Source organism: Nicotiana attenuata, unplaced genomic scaffold (genome assembly GCF_001879085.1).
Source record: "Nicotiana attenuata strain UT unplaced genomic scaffold, NIATTr2, whole genome shotgun sequence".
NCBI lineage: Eukaryota > Viridiplantae > Streptophyta > Magnoliopsida > Solanales > Solanaceae > Nicotiana > Nicotiana attenuata.
Window position 1 is genome coordinate 1922747 of NW_017670245.1, and position 20808 is coordinate 1943554.

Genomic DNA, 20808 nt, shown 5'->3' on the forward strand with positions numbered 1-20808 from the left:
AAAGGCGACTAGGGAATGGAGGCCCTATGTCTAAAAAGGCTCAACTCAGGGATTGGAGCCCTAATGTTGGCAAAAGGCGACTAGGGAATGGAGGCCCTATGTCTAAAAGGCTCAACTCAAGGATTGGATCCCTAATGTTGGCAGAAAGCGACTAGGGAATGGAGGCCCTATGTCTAAAAAGGCTCAACTTAGGGATTGGAGCCCTAATGTTGGCAAAAGGTGACTAGGGAATGGAGGCCCTATGTCTAAAAAAGGCACAACTCAAGGATGGATCCCTAGTATTGGCAAAAGGCGACTAGGGAATGGAGGCCCTATGTCTAAAAGGCTCAACTCAGGGATTGGAGCCCTAGTGTTGGCAAGAGGCGACTAGGGAATGGAGGCCCTATGTCTAAAAAGGCTCAAATCAAGGATTGGAGCCCTAATGTTAGCAAAAGGCGACTAGGGAATGGAGGCCCTGTCTAAAAAGGCTCAACTCAGGGATTGGATCCCTAATATTGGCAAAAGGCGACTAGGGAATGGAAGCCCTATGTCTAAAAAGGCACAACTCAGGGATTGGAGCCCTAATATTGGCAAAAGGCGACTAGGGAATGGAAGCCCTATGTCTAAAAAGGCACAACTCAGGGATTGGAGCCCTAACATTGGCAAAAGGCGACTAGGGAATGGAGGCCCTATGTATAAAAAGGTACAACTCAGGGATTGGAGCCCTAATGTTGGCAAAGCATAAAAGATTGATATTGGGATTCTAAACTATCAATTTTTGAATTTTCTTCTTATTGCTCTTTTTTTTCATTTCAATTTTTTTTCTTTTCTTTATTAGTAAAAATGCAGGAAAGAATTTGGAGGAAACTTCCCTTTTGGGTTGATTCCTTGCTGCAAAGCTGTTTCTAGCACTTGCACATTTCTTTTTCCTTTTTGGTTGCACCTGCTTCTTGCACGGTTGCTTGGATTTGTACCTGTTTCAATTTTTTCAAACAAAGAACAATTGTTTGTTTGAAACGGTGGTTGGTTTTGTGGCCTTGATTGTCTCAATTGCTTGATCCTGGCCCAGCTTCTGTTGAGAACCTCTGCTGCTTGCTGGTTTCTTGAAGATTGATCTCTCTTTCAAACCGAGGGACTCAACTTTTAAGATTTCATGACGACTCGCCCACGTAGGGCTTCGACCCTTTCACTTTATTCTGCCTTCAGTACTTTTGCCTTTGGATTTCTTTTCCTTTTCAATAACTTTGATTTCAGAGCATCAGCCATCATGGCCAGTCGGGATCGACTTGATGCACCCGCTGAGGCTAGGTACTTTTCTTTAGCTTTTGTTAGGCATAGCCCTGTAAAGCCAATCTTGCCACCTTTTCTTTGTATTAGTTTCGGAAACAGAGTTAGACTGAAAGGGATTCAAAGAAAAATAAACAAAAGGCAAGAAAATGAATTTAAAAAGAAGTGTCCCTTTCGGGAAGGAAGGAAGGACTTATCTGGGGTGCATGCAGGATTCAAATAGACATGACATGCTTCTTGAACTGGATGCCCGACCCGCACAAACTTTCTCAACTTCTCATAAACTCATTGACCCGTGTTTCAAAACCAGGGAATCTTGCCAGGACTCTTTCAGCGGTGGGAAATGTCTTATTTTCGACCGACGGCGCCCTTTGCGGGTTTTCGCCAATCGACCTCTCTCATTTCTCTTCTCATTGTCGCCCGATAGTGCTCTTTACAAGTTTTCACTAAACGGACTCTCTCATTTTTAGTTTCTCTGCTCACCATCGCCTTATGGTGCCCGTAGGTTTTCACCAATAAGACTCTCTCATTTTATTTCTCTCAGTTTGATTGCCTCAGATTCCAACAACGGTGTTTTCTAATTCCGACGCCTTTGCCAATTGATTAGAAGGACTTGGACAAGGTTTGGGTAAAAAGAATCTGGATGGAATTACAACTTTGGAACCGTTCTGGTGGGCTCATTTCCGAACCATTATATCATCTGCCCCAGTTTCACATTTGAGGGGAATCGGGATTTTGTTTTGGTGTGACTGAACCCCAGAGAGAGGCTGCCTACGTATCCTTTCGGAATCAAGTCAAACGTAGTTCAGGGAAACATTTTTGTTTTGGTTTTTTCTTTTGTTTTTCTGTTTTGTTTTGTTGTTTTTTTTCTCTTTTTTTTTCTTTTTTTTCATTTTTTTTTCATTATCTTTTTCATTGACACTTTCGGGTTCCAAGAGGGTAATCAAAGAAGAGTAACCGGCTCAAAGGGTTTGCAAAAGGTTGGTAGTGTTTGGGTAACAAGAATGAAAGCCTTCGTCATCCGAATTGAACAAAGTCATTGCTGCAGAAAGCCTAAACATAGTACCTTTTTACTGCATCCTCATTCACAGCTGCTTCGGGATCATTTCCTTCGATATCTCCCAGGTATAACGCCCCTCTTGGCAATATTTTCTGATGATATACGGGCCTTTCCAATTAGGAGCGAATTTTCCTTTCGCTTCCTGATGATGGGGAAGAATGCGCCTTAACACGAGTTGCCCTACTTCAAAATTCTTGGGCCGCACTTTCTTATTGTAGGCACGGGCCATTCTTTGCTGGTACAATTGCCCGTGGCAGACCGCAGCCATCCGCTTTTCATCAATCAGTGTCAACTGTTCCAGACGGGTCTTGACCCACTCACTGTCTTCAATTTCAGCTTCAATAATGATCCGGAGAGAGGGGATTTCAACTTCCGTAGGTATTACGGCTTCAGTGCCATAGACCAAAAGGTATGGGGTTGCTCCAACCGATATGCGCACCATAGTGTGATATCCCAATAATGCAAAAGGCAGCTTTTCATGCCACTGCCTGGAGCTCTGAATCATTTTTCTCAAAATCTTCTTGATGTTCTTGTTTGCTGCTTCGACAGCACCATTGGCTTTAGGTGGATAAGGGGTAGAGTTCCTATGCGTTATTTTGAATTGTTCGTATATTTCCTCCATCAAACGACTATTCAGGTTTGCAGCATTATCTGTGATGATAGTTGCAGGAATACCAAATCGACAGATAAGATTGGAGTGCACGAAATCTACCACAGCTTTCTTGGTGACAGATTTGAGAGTGATGGCTTCAACCCATTTTGTGAAGTAGTCAATGGCGACCAATATGAATCTGTGTCCATTTGAGGCTTTCGGCTCAATTGGCCCAATGACGTCCATGCCCCAAGCAACAAATGGCTAAGGTGCTGACATGGGATGCAATTCTATGGGTGGTGCATGAATCAAATCACCGTGCACCTGACACCGATGACACTTCCGAACAAAACTGAAACAGTCTTTTTCCATGGTTATCCAGTAACAGCCTGCTCGGAGGATTTTCTTTGCCAAAACATACCCGTTCATGTGGGGTCCACAAACTCCTGCGTGTACTTCACGCATGATCCTTCCGGCCTCTTCGGCGTCAACACATCTTAGCAAGTTGAGATCTGGGGTCCTTTTGTACAAGACATCACCACTTAAAAAGAAACCACTCGCGTGCCGCCTATTGGTTCTCTTTTGGTCCCCACTGGCTTGCTCAGGGTATTCTTGGGTCTTTAGAAACCTTTTGATGTCATGGTACCATGGCTGAATATTTGGTTCTGCCTCAACCGTATTACAGTAACCGTGCCTTTCCCTGATTTGGATTTCCAAGGGATCAATGTGGGCGTTGCCTGGGTAGGGCAACATCGAGGCTAAAGTGGCGAGTGCATCAGCTAGTTCATTGTGACAACGAGGGATGTACCTGAACTCTATTGACTTGAACCGCTTGCTAAGATCTTCCACGTGTTGCCGATAGGGAATAAGCTTAACATCTCGGGTTTCCCATTCTCCCTGGGCTTGCCGGATAATCAGATCTGAGTCTCCCATAATCAACAACTCTTTGACGTCCTGGTCAATCGCCATGTTCATACCCATGATGCAGGCTTCATACTTAGCAGTGTTGTTTGTGCAGAAAAACCGAAGCCTAGCTGTGGCCGGATAGTGTTGACCAGTGGGTGAGATCAAGATTGCCCCAATTCCCACACCTTTTGCATTTACCGCCCCATCAAAGAACATTTTCCAAGCATGGGTGTCTTTAGAGATTGCTNCCAACCATCGTTCTTATAAAAAACCTGGACTGGAAATTAACAGCAGCAAACAGTTAGTTTGAAACAAATAACAGATAGGTAATCGCACGTTGGGGTATGATGTACCTATACAGTTAAATGTATTTCTACATGTTTTGCAACGGTTGCATGCTTCATCCCGGCTTCACTTATTTTCCTCCATTTTCTTCTTTCCCCTTTCACTCTTCCCTTTTCATCTCTCTTTTTGTTTTTCTTTTCTTTTCTTCTCTTGCCCTTTTTCTCTCATTTTTCATTGCCTCTTTTTTTTATCACTCTTTTTTTCTTTCTTTTGGTTATGGTCGAATCCTATGGAGATTGCCTACGTATCATGACCCCGCATGAATCAGACCGAGCGTAGTTCTGGAAGATTGGAAATGGAGTAAATAAACTAACTTTTTTTTTGTTTACTTTTCTAAAACTCAGACCATGAAAGCTTTAAGACAAAAGAAAAATATTTTTGATTTTTTTGATTTTTTTTCTTTTGGAATTTTCTTTAAAAAAATGCTTTAAAAGAAGAAAGGGAAAATTTTTTTTGGATTTTTGATTTTTTTTTTTATTTTGATTTTATTTTTGAAAGAAAGACTTCTAAAAATTCTTTTTCTTTTGATTGGAACTTTGGGAATTTCAAAAGTAAAAAGAAAATATTTTTGTTTGAATTCATTTGTTTTCTCTTTTTCTAAAGAAGATAGAAAAATATTTTTGGATTTTGGATGTTGCCTCTTAATTTTCGAAAGAGGGACTTTTTTAAGAAAAATATTTTGAATTTCTGAGCTTTTATTTATTTACAAAAGTACTTCTAAAGAAAAACAAAAAATATTTTTTTGGACTTCAATTTTTTTTTTAAAATTTTATTGACATTTACAAAAGAAAGAACTTCTAAACAAGAAAAGAGTATTTTTGGATTTTTCTTTCTGATTTTTTTTTTTTGGATTTTTTGGAAAAATACTTCAAAATGAAGGAAACCCGTATTTTGAATTTCGATTTTTATTGATTTTTCTTTTTCGCATGAAAGACATTAGAAAGAAGGAAACTATTTTTTTTTTTTGAGTTTAAAAACTACTTTTACTTCTTTTTTTTTTTTTTGAATTTTCTAAGGAAAGATTTTTAAAGAAGGAACTAAAGGAAAATATTTTTGGATTTTTTGAAAATTGGGGTCGGAACCGATGAGGTTTGCCTACGTATCTCATATCCGGTGAGAATCAGACCCGCGTAGTTCGGTGAGATTTGACAAAACCAACTATTTTTTTAAAAACAAAAACCTTTCTTTTGCTTTCAAAAAATTCGGCAGAGTTTCAGTACCATTTGGGTATTGGTTTTTCAAAACAAGTGATTACCCTCACTTAACCCTAACATTGCTATTCTCTTTTCAAACTCTCTCCCATTATTCACAAGCCGGTCAACATGCAAGTCCGAAGCAAATAAATGCACAAGTAGCAAGTAGGATGCATCAGGATGGTCTTTTCAATTTGGGTACACCTGTCCTAGACAGACCCAACCCCTGTGTTTAGTCCCCTAAGTCAAATGCACGTGATGCAAACAAACGTTCCTACTAGGGATCCGGCATGAGGCTTTGTTATACTAGGTTTAAAACCTGGGTTTATTGTTCTAGACCTGGCTTACCCGAGCGGACAACTCGAGCTGAGGGGGGCAGCGTACCGGGAATACAGAAGTTTCGCCGGCTTAGCAACTTGTCCGAACCTCGTTCTAAAATGGGATAAGACTCTAAACAGAAGAGAAGTCACACGAAGTGCATCCTTCTCCGTGATGTAGAAGACTCAGAGAGAGGAAAGGTTTCGTAGCAGTTTATATATACAATTCACCAAATATCAAGGCGGTAAAGCATTTAGCACATTGGGCAAGAACATGTAGGAAAATCAGATAACAGATAAATCAATCATAACAGCTATTCTAAGCTCGAATTCTTGGACCCTGAACCGAAGTTCTGGGTTCGTATCCCCAGCAGAGTCGCCAGAACAGTCGCACCTCCTTTTTTACACACCACCCCGAAAGATAGTGTATAAGAGAGTTTATCCAATTTAAGTGACATTATTCGAAATGGGATTATTTATTTATTCAGAGTCGCCACTTGGGAGAGTTTATTTGGTGTCCCAAGTCACCGGTTTATTTTGAATCCCAAATCGAGGAAAATTTCGACTTTCCTTGTGAAGTCTGCGAACTAGAAATTCTGACTAAGGAATTCTGTTAACCCGGGGGAAGGTGTTAGGCACCCCCGGATTCCGTGGTTCTAGCACGGTCGCTTAAACTATTACAATTGGTCTGTTATCTGATTTTAAACATGTTCAAACCTATAGTGCAATTTTAAATTATCTACCGCTTTTAATTAATTTTAAAGAAGATTGAACGTCGTTTAAAACATGTCTTAGGATCGCGTCACATGAAATGCACCCGCAATCCGAAACACATTTTATTCAACATTTTAGGATTTGGATTTGGATCACATAAAATGCACACCCGAGTTTAGGAAGGTAATATTATTAAAAGAAGCGCCTAAAGCAACTACACGTTGTTATCTTTGCGGGGGCCATGAAAATTTGCTAAATGGCACGTCCCGAGTTCTAAGTATTTTAAAGGATATAATTAAATAGGGCCACGCATTTGTGATTTTGTTTGGCGCGGCGCACCTCAATTCCACTTTTAAAGGACGTCCTAACTAAGCTCGGAGAGTCATGAGCTATTATTGTCTATTATGGTTCAACTCCTATTCTAATTAAAGGATTTAAATAATTAACAATATATATGATTAAAGGCTAGTTAATTAATTAAAGGCTCTCATGGGAGAAGTTATTTATTTTAGGCAAAGGGGTGGCTAGGACCACTACAAGTGAACAGGCAGCCCAATGAGGGAGGAATGATCCAGATCTCATTCGTAGGAGGCTGTCCTACCTGGGCCCAAGGGTGAGCCCAAGCTTGGGGAAATCAGGCATACCAATCCAAGACAAGACTGACTTGGGCTCGAAACAAGCCCAATTCGAACAAACATGCTCACATCAATTGAGAAAGAAGCAGGGGGAGTCGAGCCCAGGCAACTGCAGGTGGAGAATATTCAAATTAAAGAAATATGCATCAACAACTTAATTTTAAATTGCAGATTTTGAATCAAATGACCACGAACCTAATGCTTTGGAAATTATACACTGAAGCATGGATCAAGACTCAACTAAGAACCATTTTACATATCCATTCACCACAGAATATATTTGTACAAACATACTAATCCTATATTCATTTTCATGCTCACATGATATTCCAAATTTAGACTTAAACTAACATTTAAGGCATGGTAGCAAGACCCTGAAAACACTTAAAAGAGATCAACACTATTATAAATTGACTCCTCACAATGTCTAGGCTTCATGCATGACCAGAGATCATTTATTACGACATAGCTAAACTATTAAAGGGAATATCAGGCTTGCACATACAAACAGTAGTAGAAACCTACAATTCCAAGAACAATTCCTGCATTTAACTAACATAGATTGCAAAGTTAACCTACACTACAGCTAAATAACCAAATAAGATATAAACAAATTCAACAGTCCATAATTAATTACAACATGAGAACTTGCTACTTAAATAGAAATCAACTAAACTATACTGTGAACAGGTAAAGGGAATATGAACATCATGCAAGAGACAACAGGCTATGGCATAATAGTGTTTTTATTTCATCTTCAAATTGGACCTTACATCATGAAGGGTTCAGAACTTGTACCTGGAATAATGAAAGCAAATAAGTGAGATTCAGCAATTGATAAGCAGCAGCAACACAGCAATGATACTAGCCAAAGAATAACAAGGAATGCCCAGTTTTTAAGCAATTTCGAACCAGCAGAGTGTTGAATAAAATCCAGCAATTGAAGATCCAACCAAAAATGACCCAAACACTTGAATATCAAAAGATTCAACTCATTTTTACCCCTTCAGCTATTCAGGAATTATCTCAGAATGGAGACCTAAAGAATTTCAGGAATTTTCAATAGAACAGTGAAATTTTGTAGTTTTCAGCCGCCTAAGTTTCTCTACTTTTTAGCTCTTTTCCAATTCTCTAAGCTCTCTAAGGTCTATATTGGGTCTCTTTTCAGCTCTTGAAAATCTGATCTCTAGGTCTGATCTCTCAAATCTCTTCCCTTGCAAGGCAAGAATGCAATGCCTTTATAGGCAAGCAATTAGGGCAACCTTAAGGTTTTATTTTACCCCTTAGGTCCCTGAATTTATGACTTGTTTTCCAAGTTAAGGCCTGCAATTTAACTATAGGCCCTTGCTAGAAGCTTCTAGGGGCTTCCTATTTCTGTTACAGCAAGATTCTCTAAGGCTATTCCCCAATTTACCCTTTAAGGTCCTATTAATTACCCTGAAAAACCAACCAGAACCTGGGTCCAATTGACCCGAGTTGATAGGTATAAATAAGCCCAATTTAGTTCCCTCATGGGCTGTTCAATCCCTATGAACCCAAACAAACTTAACATGGGTCACCAATTTGGAAATTATCTTAAAATTTCCCAGACGAGGAAATCCGGCGGATTTAATTCAAAACCAAAGAAAGATAAAACTATACTAATCAAAAATGAAATAACAACACTTAATAAACAAAATCTTGCATGAACATTGTACGAACACCAAACGAACAGCAAATGAGAGAAAGGACAGAGGAATAGAAAAGAAAGAAAACTAAAAAAAGAAAACTAAAGAAAGAAAACAAATACCTAAAGGTCCGGGCGATAAGAGATAGGGGACAGCCTTCGACTCTTTGATTTCTGGCCTAAATTGAAATTAATCATGTGCTTTTTATATCAAAAATACATGAATAAGGTCGATTTGGGCCCAAAATCTTCAATGAAACATTGACTTGGAACTTTGAGTATTTTACGGTTCCACCTCTGATCTAAAATTCGAGATGATTGGGTAACATTCGAGGAGGACTGAGTGGAGATTAGGGAAGAGGAGACCATGGGGATACCGGGGTGTTAATTTGGTGGGGATTGGGTAGTGGCGCTGCCGGCCGCAGCGGAGGATTCAAGGGCGGCACCCTAGGGTTTGGATATTTGGGGCTTTTCAGTGAGAATCTAGGGAGGCGGGTGGTGGCATGGGTATGAGGGGGAGGAGACGAACCAGTGGTGAGATTTTGGTGGTCATCGGAGACTCACCGCCACCGTGAGGCGATTTCCGGCTACGGCGGATGGTGGTCTTAGGGCGGCGTTACATGGGTCTTCTGGGAGGTTTGTGAGACGGTGAGTGAAGGGGGGGGGGAGGGGGTAATTTGGACATATATATATATTAAGTGACCTTAAGTTCCTGGCCGTTAGATCATGAAACCTCGACGGTCAGGATTGAGCAAAGGAAAATGGGGTCGTTTTGTGACTGTGGGAGCCTGGACCGGACTGGGGTGTAAATTTGGGCTGGGTTTGGGCGTTTTGAACAGGTTCAGGGGTTTAACATTTGGGCCTGGGGGTTTAGACAAAGACTGGCCCAAATTTGGGTCTCTTATTAAAAGACCAAATTCCTTCCCTTTTTTTAATTTCTTTTCTTTTCAAATTAAAACAAAAACTAAAATTAAACCAAAAAAACTAACTTAACCTACCCAATTATATTAAGCTCTAATTAATAATCAACACCATTAATTAAATACCAATTTAAAGGAAAACTAACAAAATTCAAAGTTAAAAATTAAACAAAGCAAAATAAATCAATTTTTTTGTATTTTTGTAAAATCCTAATTACTAATTAATCTAAAATATATAAAATTACATCCTAAATGCAAATGCAATACGTATTTTTGGTATTTTCCATGAATTTATATAAATAAAAAATGCACACAAAAATGCAAACAAACATGAAAATTATGCAATTAAATCCTAAAAATCAAATAATTAAAAAAAATCCTAATTTTAAGAATCTTGTAGGAGTAAATCATGCAATGCAAAAATCACATGCTCATAGCTTCGTAGGGGGAACGTTGCTGATAATATGTTGATTCTAGGTCTGATCCGCAGGGAAACATGTAAGGAATCTGGTTCTCAAGAGGAATATTAATTTTGGGTATGTCATCATCAAAAAGGGGGAACTTGCTCTAAGTTACACTATGTCATGTTTTGATGATGACAAACGTTCTCAACGTACTGGGTACGGACCAGATGTGATCAATGCAAATAAGGAACCTGGTTCTCAGGGGGAATAATTGTGGGTTTGTCGTTCATCAAAAAGGGGGAAATTGATAAGATATGGTACTTTGAGTTTTGATTATTTTCCAAACAGTCTTGAGGAACCAGTTGTGGTCAGCTCCTTAGGTTCAGTTCTCATGGGAAATATGGATGATTCATAGGGGGAACAATGTGGAGATCTGGTTCTCAGGGGGAATATCAATTCTAAGTTTGTCGTCATCAAAAAGGGGAAAATTGATAGGATACAAGTACCTTGGGCATAAGTACTTTACTTTATGTTCTAATGATCTAACAAACTTACCATCCAAAACCAGATAAAGAACCTGTTACACATCTACAAGACCTTGAGATCACAAGGTTTCAGGTTGGGATCCAGCGTGGGATATCACTCAACTCTTCAGAGTGGAAGGAACAGACGAGGAAACAAGTCCCTACCAGTTCCCGAGGAGACTGTATGAAGTCAACTCTCCAGCAGAAAAGTTACTGCCTGCACATGCTACTGCACGGGAACAGTGCAACAGTCAACTTTCTATGGAAGGCTTTTTACCTACCTTGCTTACATCATTGTAAGTGATGTCACACACGTATAAATATCATCAAGCAAGGTGAAACAACTTACTTCATGAGAGAACCAGATAAAGGACCTGAAGCATGCCTAATACAATCATTCAAGTTAATCGACTCAAGATAATCTGGGCAGTGTGCTTTAGATTCACAGGAACCAGATTAGGGACCTGATCCCTTGGTGTTCCCCTGACAAAAGTATAGGTCAACTGTACAGCTAGAAAGCAACTGCAGAAAGTGACTGCCTGCAACACTGCAGCAGACAGTGCAATAGTCACTTCCCATTGAGAAGAGGCATGTACTAACCAAGATTTGACATCACTAAGGTGATGTCTTTTGTAGTATAAACCTTATGCAAGGCACAAGATTCAGGTTCAAGACATGCAAAATCAGAAACGAAAATATTCTCTCAAGTGCAAGAACAACCTCTCTCAAGAACAAAGCTGCTTCAACCTCAAGGACCAGATCCAAGATTGAAGATATCTTAAGTCCTTAGGTTTGTTGAGTCTTTGTTATTTGTTCTTCATTGTAACTCCTATCTTGCTTTTTAGAAGCTATTTTTAGGAAACATAAAATCCGTAAACTCTCCAGTTTATGTTGTGACTAGGTTTAGTCAAAAGTTAAAGTCTTTGTAACTAGAGAGTTATAAAGTGGCTTGTAATAGTGTCATTACAAGTTAGAGTGATTGAAGTCTTTGTAATAGAGTTATTAAAAAGTGGCTTGTGGTGAGAGTATCACAAGTTAGTCAAAGTCTTTGTAACTAGAGAGTCACAAAGTGGCTTGTGGTAAGAGTACCACAAGTTAGTTGAGTTTAGTCCTTTGTATTAGAGTCATTACAAAGTGGCTTGTAATAGGGGCTTAAAAGTTAGTGAAGTTGAAAGCCTACAAGTGTAGGTCGTGGTTTTTGTCCCCATGAGTTGGGATTTTCCACGTAAAAATTCTCTGTGTTCTTTACTTACTGTCGAGCTACTGCGAGAACAATTAGAGAACCCGATCCCCTATACTGGTTGGTTTTACAAGATGTTGCTTACAGTGGGAACTTATAGAGAATCTGGTTCTCTATACAGTGGAAAATTATCCTGTGTATCATTTACATACTGGTTCAATAGTTAGCACCGTGGGAACTGATATTGGATCAGATCGCTATACAGTTTTATTTTCAGTGAAAACTCATAAAGAACCCGGTTCTCTATACAGTGTGGTGGACGCATATTTCTAACAGTTACAACTAAGTATACCAAATAACATACCAGCTCCTCATTCCTTCTGGTGTATGGAAAAGCCGACCGCTAGCGCGATCAATGGGATTCCCGACGAAAAGTCAGGTAATGCTACAGTACTAGTCGATATACACATGCTCACCATCCATAATATCGGGTGGAGGGGGTGGCAGAATCAGGTCACGCCGCTGGTCCCAAAACTCGATCAGCAACTCTAGCCATGCCTCATTTGCCTGGTCAACCCTTGAACGATCATCCCGCTGGTAATGTGTCATAATCCAAGCGGTGGTGGAGGTACAAGTTGCAGTCGACCAAACCGGCGAAGAACTCGCTCGATGGCATGATGCTCGAAAATATCGAGACATATCAACGGGACGGAAGAGCTCCACATAAGTCGCCTGGTCGAGCAATAATCGGGCAAACCAGCTATTAGCTTGTCGCTGTGTGGCCTCCAAATGAACTAATACATAAAAATAGGAACCATGAGTATACGGAACACATATAAATCTAGTCCAAGTAAACTTATGTATAGAATTACCTGCGCAGACTCTAGCAAATCCAACAAATCCCTACAATAGGGGAGATTATGTCGAGCCTCGTACTCGCGTCCGTATCCTCTCCTATAAACCCACCTCCTAGCTAAAGGGAGAAATGGCGGAGGTGGTACATCCTGAGCGATGGGTGGTAGAGGTGGCTGAAACTGTAGGAACCGCTCCCAGGCCCAAACCAAATATACAATTTGGACGTAAAATTAAAGGTATATTTTTATGATGTATGTTATAATGAAGAGAGTATTTGACTATATTTTCACCTGCAGCAGTTGCATAAATCTTGCAACATCTTGTTGGGTGCCTACGCATGCCCGGCATATCTGCCTGTACAAGTAACCAAGAACAACAACATCCCAACTGTAATCATGTAAATCATCTAGCCGCTCAAGATGATGAAGAAATCTCAAACTAACTAGGTTTCCCGATGTGTTCGGGAACAATACCCCTCCAAACATAAGCAACAGCAGCAACCTCGTGTACTGGTCAATATGAAGATCTGGTGTATCATTCGTAATGTCAGCATGCATCACCTCCATATGTAGCCGGACGGGCACAATGCAAGATGACTAGCCCAACCAATGCACCCTCATCGCTGGCCGAAAATCGGTGAGCCGCTGCAACGTCTCCCAGGTATTGATATTCCGTATGCTCTCTCATGGCATGCGGCAAAGCAACAGAAAGTCCATCAACCGGCACCCCATACAAAACCTCCACGTTCTACAGCATGATAGTTGCCTCGCCAATGGGCAAATGGAATGTGTGTGTCTCTGGTCGCTACCGCTCTATCAAAGTCATGATCAACGACCAATCCAGCTGCAGCCGGACGATCTCAATAATCCTATAGAAATCGTATCTTGCAGGCGTCTGACTATTCGGGGACGGAAATGGCGGGTCTTAAGAAAGTCCCACATATCGTCTATTTTTCTAGCACGGAAGGTTTGGGCCATTACCTTCCCCTCCCATATGTAGGAAGACCTATGCTCGGCCTGTAGCAATAGTAGCTCTAGCGAGGAACAAGAGGCAGCTACAACAGGAACGTAGGTACATCTTCAGATTTAGCTCCCATCGAACACAGCAACAACGACATCTGAAATCTGCATGCAATGTGCAAGTTGTGTAGTATGAGTACAACCGACCCCATGTACTCAAAAAGTAACAAACCTAACCTTAGGTTGAAAGCAGTGACGGGCTGGAACATAGGTCGGGTCCAACACCAATAACCAATAGCAGTTCATAACAGTGTAAAGCAAGTAAATAAAGAAGTAGCTCAGAGATAAAATTTCAGCCTTTCACAGTTTTCCAAAAATAGTTCTGCTTTCAAAGAATATTAGTGAAAACTCAAATCCTTTACCGAAATTATCGTAAAATATGAGATAATTTGAAAACTGTAATTTTTTTAAAATCCTTTTCCCAATAAATAAGATGTTTAATTTTCTGATAGCATGCTAGCAAGTGTGAAATACCTCTCTATGACCACATATCAATGCGAGTAAAAAGTCATGAATGACGAAATACCGTACAACATGAAGAAAAATGCATCTCGATGCATGTATGTCATGTGTGCATGCCAATGCCATGCGACTCAGTAATAAAACCATATTCATACTCTCAGAGTATCAATTCACTCAGTTCTCCCAGTCACTCAGTCCTCACAGTCACTCAATCCTCCCAGTCACTCAATCCTCACAATCACTCAGTCCTCACAGTCACTCAATCCTCCCAGTCACTCAATCCTCACAGCCACTCAGTCCGCACAGTCACTGAATCATCCCAATCACTCAGGACTCGGCACTCGCACTCAGTAGGTATCTGCGCTCACGGGGGGTGTGCAGACTCCGAAGGGGCTCCTTCAGCTCGAGCGCTATAACAAGTCAATCATGGCATAACAATCAGGCCCTCGGCCTTACTCATGCATAAATCAATAAAACATGCTGCGCGTGCAGCCCGATCCCATAAATATCCTCACAATCCGGCCCTCGGCCTCACTCAGACATCAATATTGTTACACCCTGTAAGTGTAACAACCTTAATACCGTTAGATATTATGTTAAGTGTGGTATTTTCTTTTAAGTGAAGTATTTTAGTAAAATCTTTATAAGTATAATTTTGGATAGTTATCATTATTACTATTTTTTTTATATGTTTTAAATTATACACATAATATGAGAAAGGTTTATGAGGTTTTCTTTATTGTAAATATATGAAATATATTTTTCACAAGAAAAGAAGGTTATCTTTTTTTTTTTTACCATTTTAAGAATTAAGTGTACGCAAAATTTTACTCTTTATATGAAATTAGAAAATTAAAAGTTGAGAAAATATATATAGAGTTTTACATGGATATTTTAATAAAATAATAGTGTATGTATCTATTTTACAAAGTACCACATGACCGTAATAGTATGATGTATAAAGTGTATTAAAAATAAATAAAATTTTAAGTAATCTAAAATAATTCTTAATTATGTGAGTAACGGAACATTACCTAATTACCTAATAAATAGATAAACATCAAGATTTCCTACCCATCCCACGTGGCAGCTTGTGCCATTCAATCAAATGACTCATAGCCCTTTTTAATTAGGTGGCAACGTATTGAGGAAGGAGGCAGATATGTTCCTTTACATAGAATGTCTTGAGTTCAGTGCTAAAGGCTTTTCAAAAATATTCTATTTTTCAAGAATTTAAATTCATTTAGCTATCAAAAATTTGCATGCTGATGTGATCATTTCTCCCTTAACAACCTTTCAGCAACCATTTTACTACTTCCATCCTTACAGATAATAAATTTTGATTATATGTTCACTCAAATATTGTCACACAATACAGAGTGGATGGAGTATCATTTTTTCTATCCATAAAGCAACAAAGTGAAGTTGAATAATTTTTGACATTAATAAAACTGAGTATACCTACGAGGCTAGTACTTAACAAGATCTCACTCCAATGCACAATATTTGACTTGCAAGGTGAAATCCTGAGTACTAATCTCCCCATATTGGCATTTGTATTTGCTATCTCACCTTAGTTTTCAGATGGATTTTATCCATATGTGGTTGACTAAATTTCAATTCCTCCTCATACTTCGGTATGTATATAAGAACCCAAGAATCTACAACTAGACATCTTTCCCTTTCAATCATAAATGGATATATGGTACTCGTACGTTAACATTGTAGAATGAGTTTAATTCTTATTTTACCCAACTAGTTTACCTAAAAACTAACTACAAAGTGTCCATCCATACAGAAATAGTAACTTTTTTTTTTTGGGTAATAATGTGAAATATTACCATAACACTCCAAACAACTTAGTTTAAATATTACTCCAAACAACTTAGTTTAAACAACTCTTTCCCTCGGATAATTTTAAATATTTTTATTTCTTCGCCAGTAATAACTTAGTTTCATAAGCTTCATTACCACGAAAAGTGGATACTTTATAATCTTCATGACTAATATTGATGGCAACGTCATTCAAATTAAAGGAAGGGGAAATTTGAATTGAAAGACAAGAGTCACTGCATGTTTGCATATTACTGTTAGCTCTGCTCCTACTGCTCATGTTCTTGATTCCTCGTCTATTATATTATTCTATCATCTGTTCATGGGTATTGTAACAACTAAAATTTCGTTGCTGAAAATAATAATCAAAACAAGAAATATAGCGACAAATAAAAGTATTTGTATTTCAATAATTTACGTGGGTTACAATCTTTGAACAATCTTAAGTTTAAAAGATGTAATCATCTCATTCTTCTCCTCACGACCGTCAATTCGAGAGCTTCGCTTGTTCTTGAATTGATGGACCACTTGTTGTTGGGATTTGACCACGAATGCGGAGCTAGGCTTTGATCACAAACGTGGAAGATGGAAAACTTGCGGCTCACCCCTTGGAGACGACGACTTCTTGCTATGCGGAAGACTTACGAATCACTACTGTGGAGGAGAGCTTCAATATGTATCTTTTTTCCTGTCTTTTTGGCCTTATGGAGACCCCCTATTTATAGTTGTAGGGGAGGGAACTTATGATAAACACATATCTTTTTCCTCCAATTTGATTGGCCAACTTGAGTCATCAAACCTATCACTAAAGCTATGTGATAAGCTTGCACATAATTGGTTGAACCATGTCATTTGAATATTTGGCGGCATTTGATTGGTCCTTACATTTGACTTGGCATGTTACATCACTTATGCACGTGGCATGATTTTAGTGGCCCTTGATTTGACTTGGCGTGCCATGTCATTTGACACGTGGCATGGATTTTGGGCTTATCATTTGAAGTCCAACAAGATGAACTAGCCCAACTAACTCAGGCTCTTAATTAAATCCATATACGCATATTGGATTTAAATAATAAATTCAATTATTCTAGCCCGTAATCATTGTTTGGGCTGACACGTCTTTGAATTTATCATGTGGTCCAAATAATTTAATGGACTCAAACTCAAATAAAATTCAATCGTCTACAAATGCCCCCTACTTGAAGTTGCGTCGGTTTGTAGACTTGTCAAACTTTAACGGCGAAGCTTGAAGTACTAATATTGACAAACCTTTTATTTTGTCTGAACCTCAAACTTGACTCCTTGTAAGCCCTTTCCTATTTTGGAAATACAACCTTGTGAATTTACAACATATAGTATTTGGATCGAATTGATTTGGCATTTCGAATTTGCCTTGCGATATTCCAGCCCAATAACTTCATACCTGAGCCCATCAATACTATAGGGAGTCGTTCTCCACTTGAAATTGGAAAATAGAAAGCCGCGCCCTTTTATTTTTTTTTTAAAAAACTTTCAATTGGTATTCCATTTTCTTGGTTTTCCTGTCCATATATTTTAGGACTCATGCCAACGAAAACTCCCTTTTCTTTTAGGAATAAGAGAGAGCAGTATTTTTCTTTTTAATTTGTCTTCTTTTAGGACCCAACTTTTCTTGTCCAGAAATTTTAGGACATAAACTCCTCAATCCTGAAATTTGAGTTCTTTTCAAAGAGTGACAGCTCAATGAAACCACGTTGGAAACGAATCAAAGACTACCTTCGGTGGTCTATATAAGGACTCATTTCGATGCATTATATTCACACCAACTCTTCGAGTCTTTCCTTATTGTCTTTGTGACAGAACTTTCCTGGCAGCTTGGAGAATTTGCAGGAGAAAATTTAGAACTTGTCGTAGGAGCACCTGAATCTTAAACGGTTTGTGGAGCTGGAACGCAGACTCGCAGAGCCTCGACATATCCGAAAATCACGATCACATAGCTCGTAGATTTGTTCAGGTAATCTCTTCGAAATCAGGTCCTTACTTTGAATTCGCTGATGATTTCAGATTCGCGCGTCGTCACGAGAAACTTAATAACTTTTTGAAGGGATACCGAAATCACGAACGGTTTGCGGCACTGGAAAGTAGACTCATGGAGCTTCGACATACCTGAAAATCACGACCAGAAAGCTAATAGATTTATCCGGGTAATATTCTGAAATTCAGAGTTGAGATCCTGCTATATTGCGTCTCCAGATTTGCGCTCGCTCACTAGATAGCTTGTATCTTGACGTAGGAAGCCCGAAATCAAGCACTTCTTGATCCTTTGAAGACTAAACTTCAGAGACTACTTTTACACCAATACTAACACTTCAATTCATCGTGTGCTGGTTTCTATGATTTCTTTTAAAGTTAGTTGCAGGATCTGATTTTTTCTATTTCAGTTTTGTACATGCTTCACGAATTTTAATCTTCTTCCTCAATTCCTTTCGTGCAGCATATACAACCTTGACTTCCGTCAATCAAGATGCAATTTCATGACCATAATAAGCCGCACCCTCATCTTGAAATCACGAGCGACGAGCAAAATCAGCCCGATAAAGCTCTCACCTTGGAAGTTCATCCTCCAGTGATCGGTTCCTTCCCTCTTGTTAGAAAGCTGCCTGCCGCATCTCTTCATCTTACAGAATGGTGGTCAAAGGAGGCCAAAGATGTTATGGGCGAATTTTCGGGTGAGGTCACTAACATGAAGGTCCTTATTTTGAAGTCCGCAACTCATCGGGAAGTCGCGCCGTCTGAATTTTCCCATCGTGATGGATGCTTCCACACTTGGAATATTCCCCCTTCAGGCTTTGGCAAGGTTCGCTACACACTCGGCTACTGGGAGTGGGTAGAAGATGTGCTCCCCCGCCACAAAAATTTCTTGGAAGATCTGAAGGTCTATGATGCCATATACGCTTCATTGTTTACGTACGATTATAACGACAACGTGCTTCAGGCCTTTTGTGAGCTTTGGCGTCCTTCCACCAACACACTTGCTACCTTCATTGGAGAGACCTGCGAACCACTGGAGGCCTTCCTGTGCATGGGTCCTTTTATGACGAAGTATTTCCTTCGGCGAAGGAGTTGACAGAAATGGACCATCAAGCGAAGCCATTCCTCCCAGAAAGCTGCTTATACTTGTTTTCAGCATTCCACAGACTTGCAAAAGGGGAATTTCATGAGGTCTCCGTCCGTGATTGGGTGGGGTTCTGGTTTAGAGGGCCGAGCAGGTATGCCGAGCCTCCGCAAAAGATGTCGAAGGTGCGGACCACCAAGCCGAGGCAGAATCATAATCCTTCGGGACGCATAGACAAAACCTTCCTACCACGAACAAACAAGGAGAATGCCCCCTTTATCGAGCTAGGTGTGGAGGAGTCTCTTATAAATGAGACTAACTTGGCGGCTTTCCTTGCATGTTAGCTCTGTAAGTTTGTGCTTCCAAATAAGAAGGTTGACCACGTTCGTGCTAGTGTATTCAAAGTTGCAAGCTTAATGGCTCATGGAGTAAAATTCTCTTTAGCAGTCCTGGTCCTTGCTAGCATATATCGTGGCTTGAGGGAGATCTCCACTTCCAACGACCTGATTGCAAGTGATGTAATTTTTCCCATACACTATGTGTATGGCTGGATGGGAGAGTATTTTGAGACCCACCATTGTGTTAATCACACGCACCGAAGTTTACCCTTATGCAAAATTTCAGGCGAGAAGATGGCTAAATATTTCAACCTTTCTGATGCTCGAAGGTTGTTCCAACGTGATGATGCCCGTCAACTCCACCAATTGGCATTGTTGCGCGGCAAAGAGTTACACTTTACAGACAATGGCAAACTTTCAGATTCGTTCAGCGAATTTTTTATATCTCTTCGCTCTAGCTATCTCACCCTTAGGCATGATGCTACTTTTATCGTGGAGTCCTACAGCCCTCACAAGTTTAGTAGGCAGTTTGGTTTTTGCCAAGACATCCCTGGAGATCTTATGGAGCAGCCCTATGATGGTACGTTGCAGGCACTAGTGCAACTTTGGGATTCATCCACACGTCTTGGCACCTCCTCGAAATTCATTGTGCCAGTACGTCTGGTAAACGATGTGCCTTTAATGACTCGTGAGTACATAGACTGGTGGCTAATACATCGACTAGATCCTTCAAAAAAGAGCCCTCATATTGTTTCTCCAAGTCCAAGGCAAGATCAAGTGCATGTGCGATCCAAAGGGGTCCCGAGTCGACTGAAAGTAAAGCTACCTTCTCCTTCTTCCAAGCCTAAGATGAAGTCAAATGACCTTCCGCAAGCAGCCCAGACTCTTTCCACGTCCAAAGTCGTGAAGGATGTGGATGCACCGGCGAAAAAGAAAGTTAGGCGACTTTCATTGGCCTTGAAGACAACTACTACTGCCCCCAAGGTATCCAGTGACTCTTGCAAAAGGAAGGAGCACCCAGTTTCATCAAATCAAGGCAGTGATAGAAAGCCCAGCCTTGTGCCACTTTGTGAGAAAAATCATCTTCCCATTTCGTCAAATGGTATTGGAGATATTACCACAGCTTCCAGTCCAGTAGAGAGTGAATCCAGCGAAGACCACCATTGGAACCGACCGAACAAGAAGGCGAAGGAGTTGGGTGACGACTGTTGCGGTACTGCTGTCTTAGATACCATCATTATTGAGGATGATGCCTTTATGGATGAGGATACGGGCTTAACAATGCCATTCCCTGAATTACCAGAACAAGTAGAGTTCTTCCTGTTTGTATTCCTGTTACTTTTTTTCTCTTTCCTTCTTTTTTTTCTTTTTTTCATTTTCTCTTTTTTTTTGAATACTAACAGCTTTTTCTTCTTCTATATATATATTTTTTTAGTCGGATCTTCAAGAATTATGCAATGATAAGCTTGGGGGTGACATTAT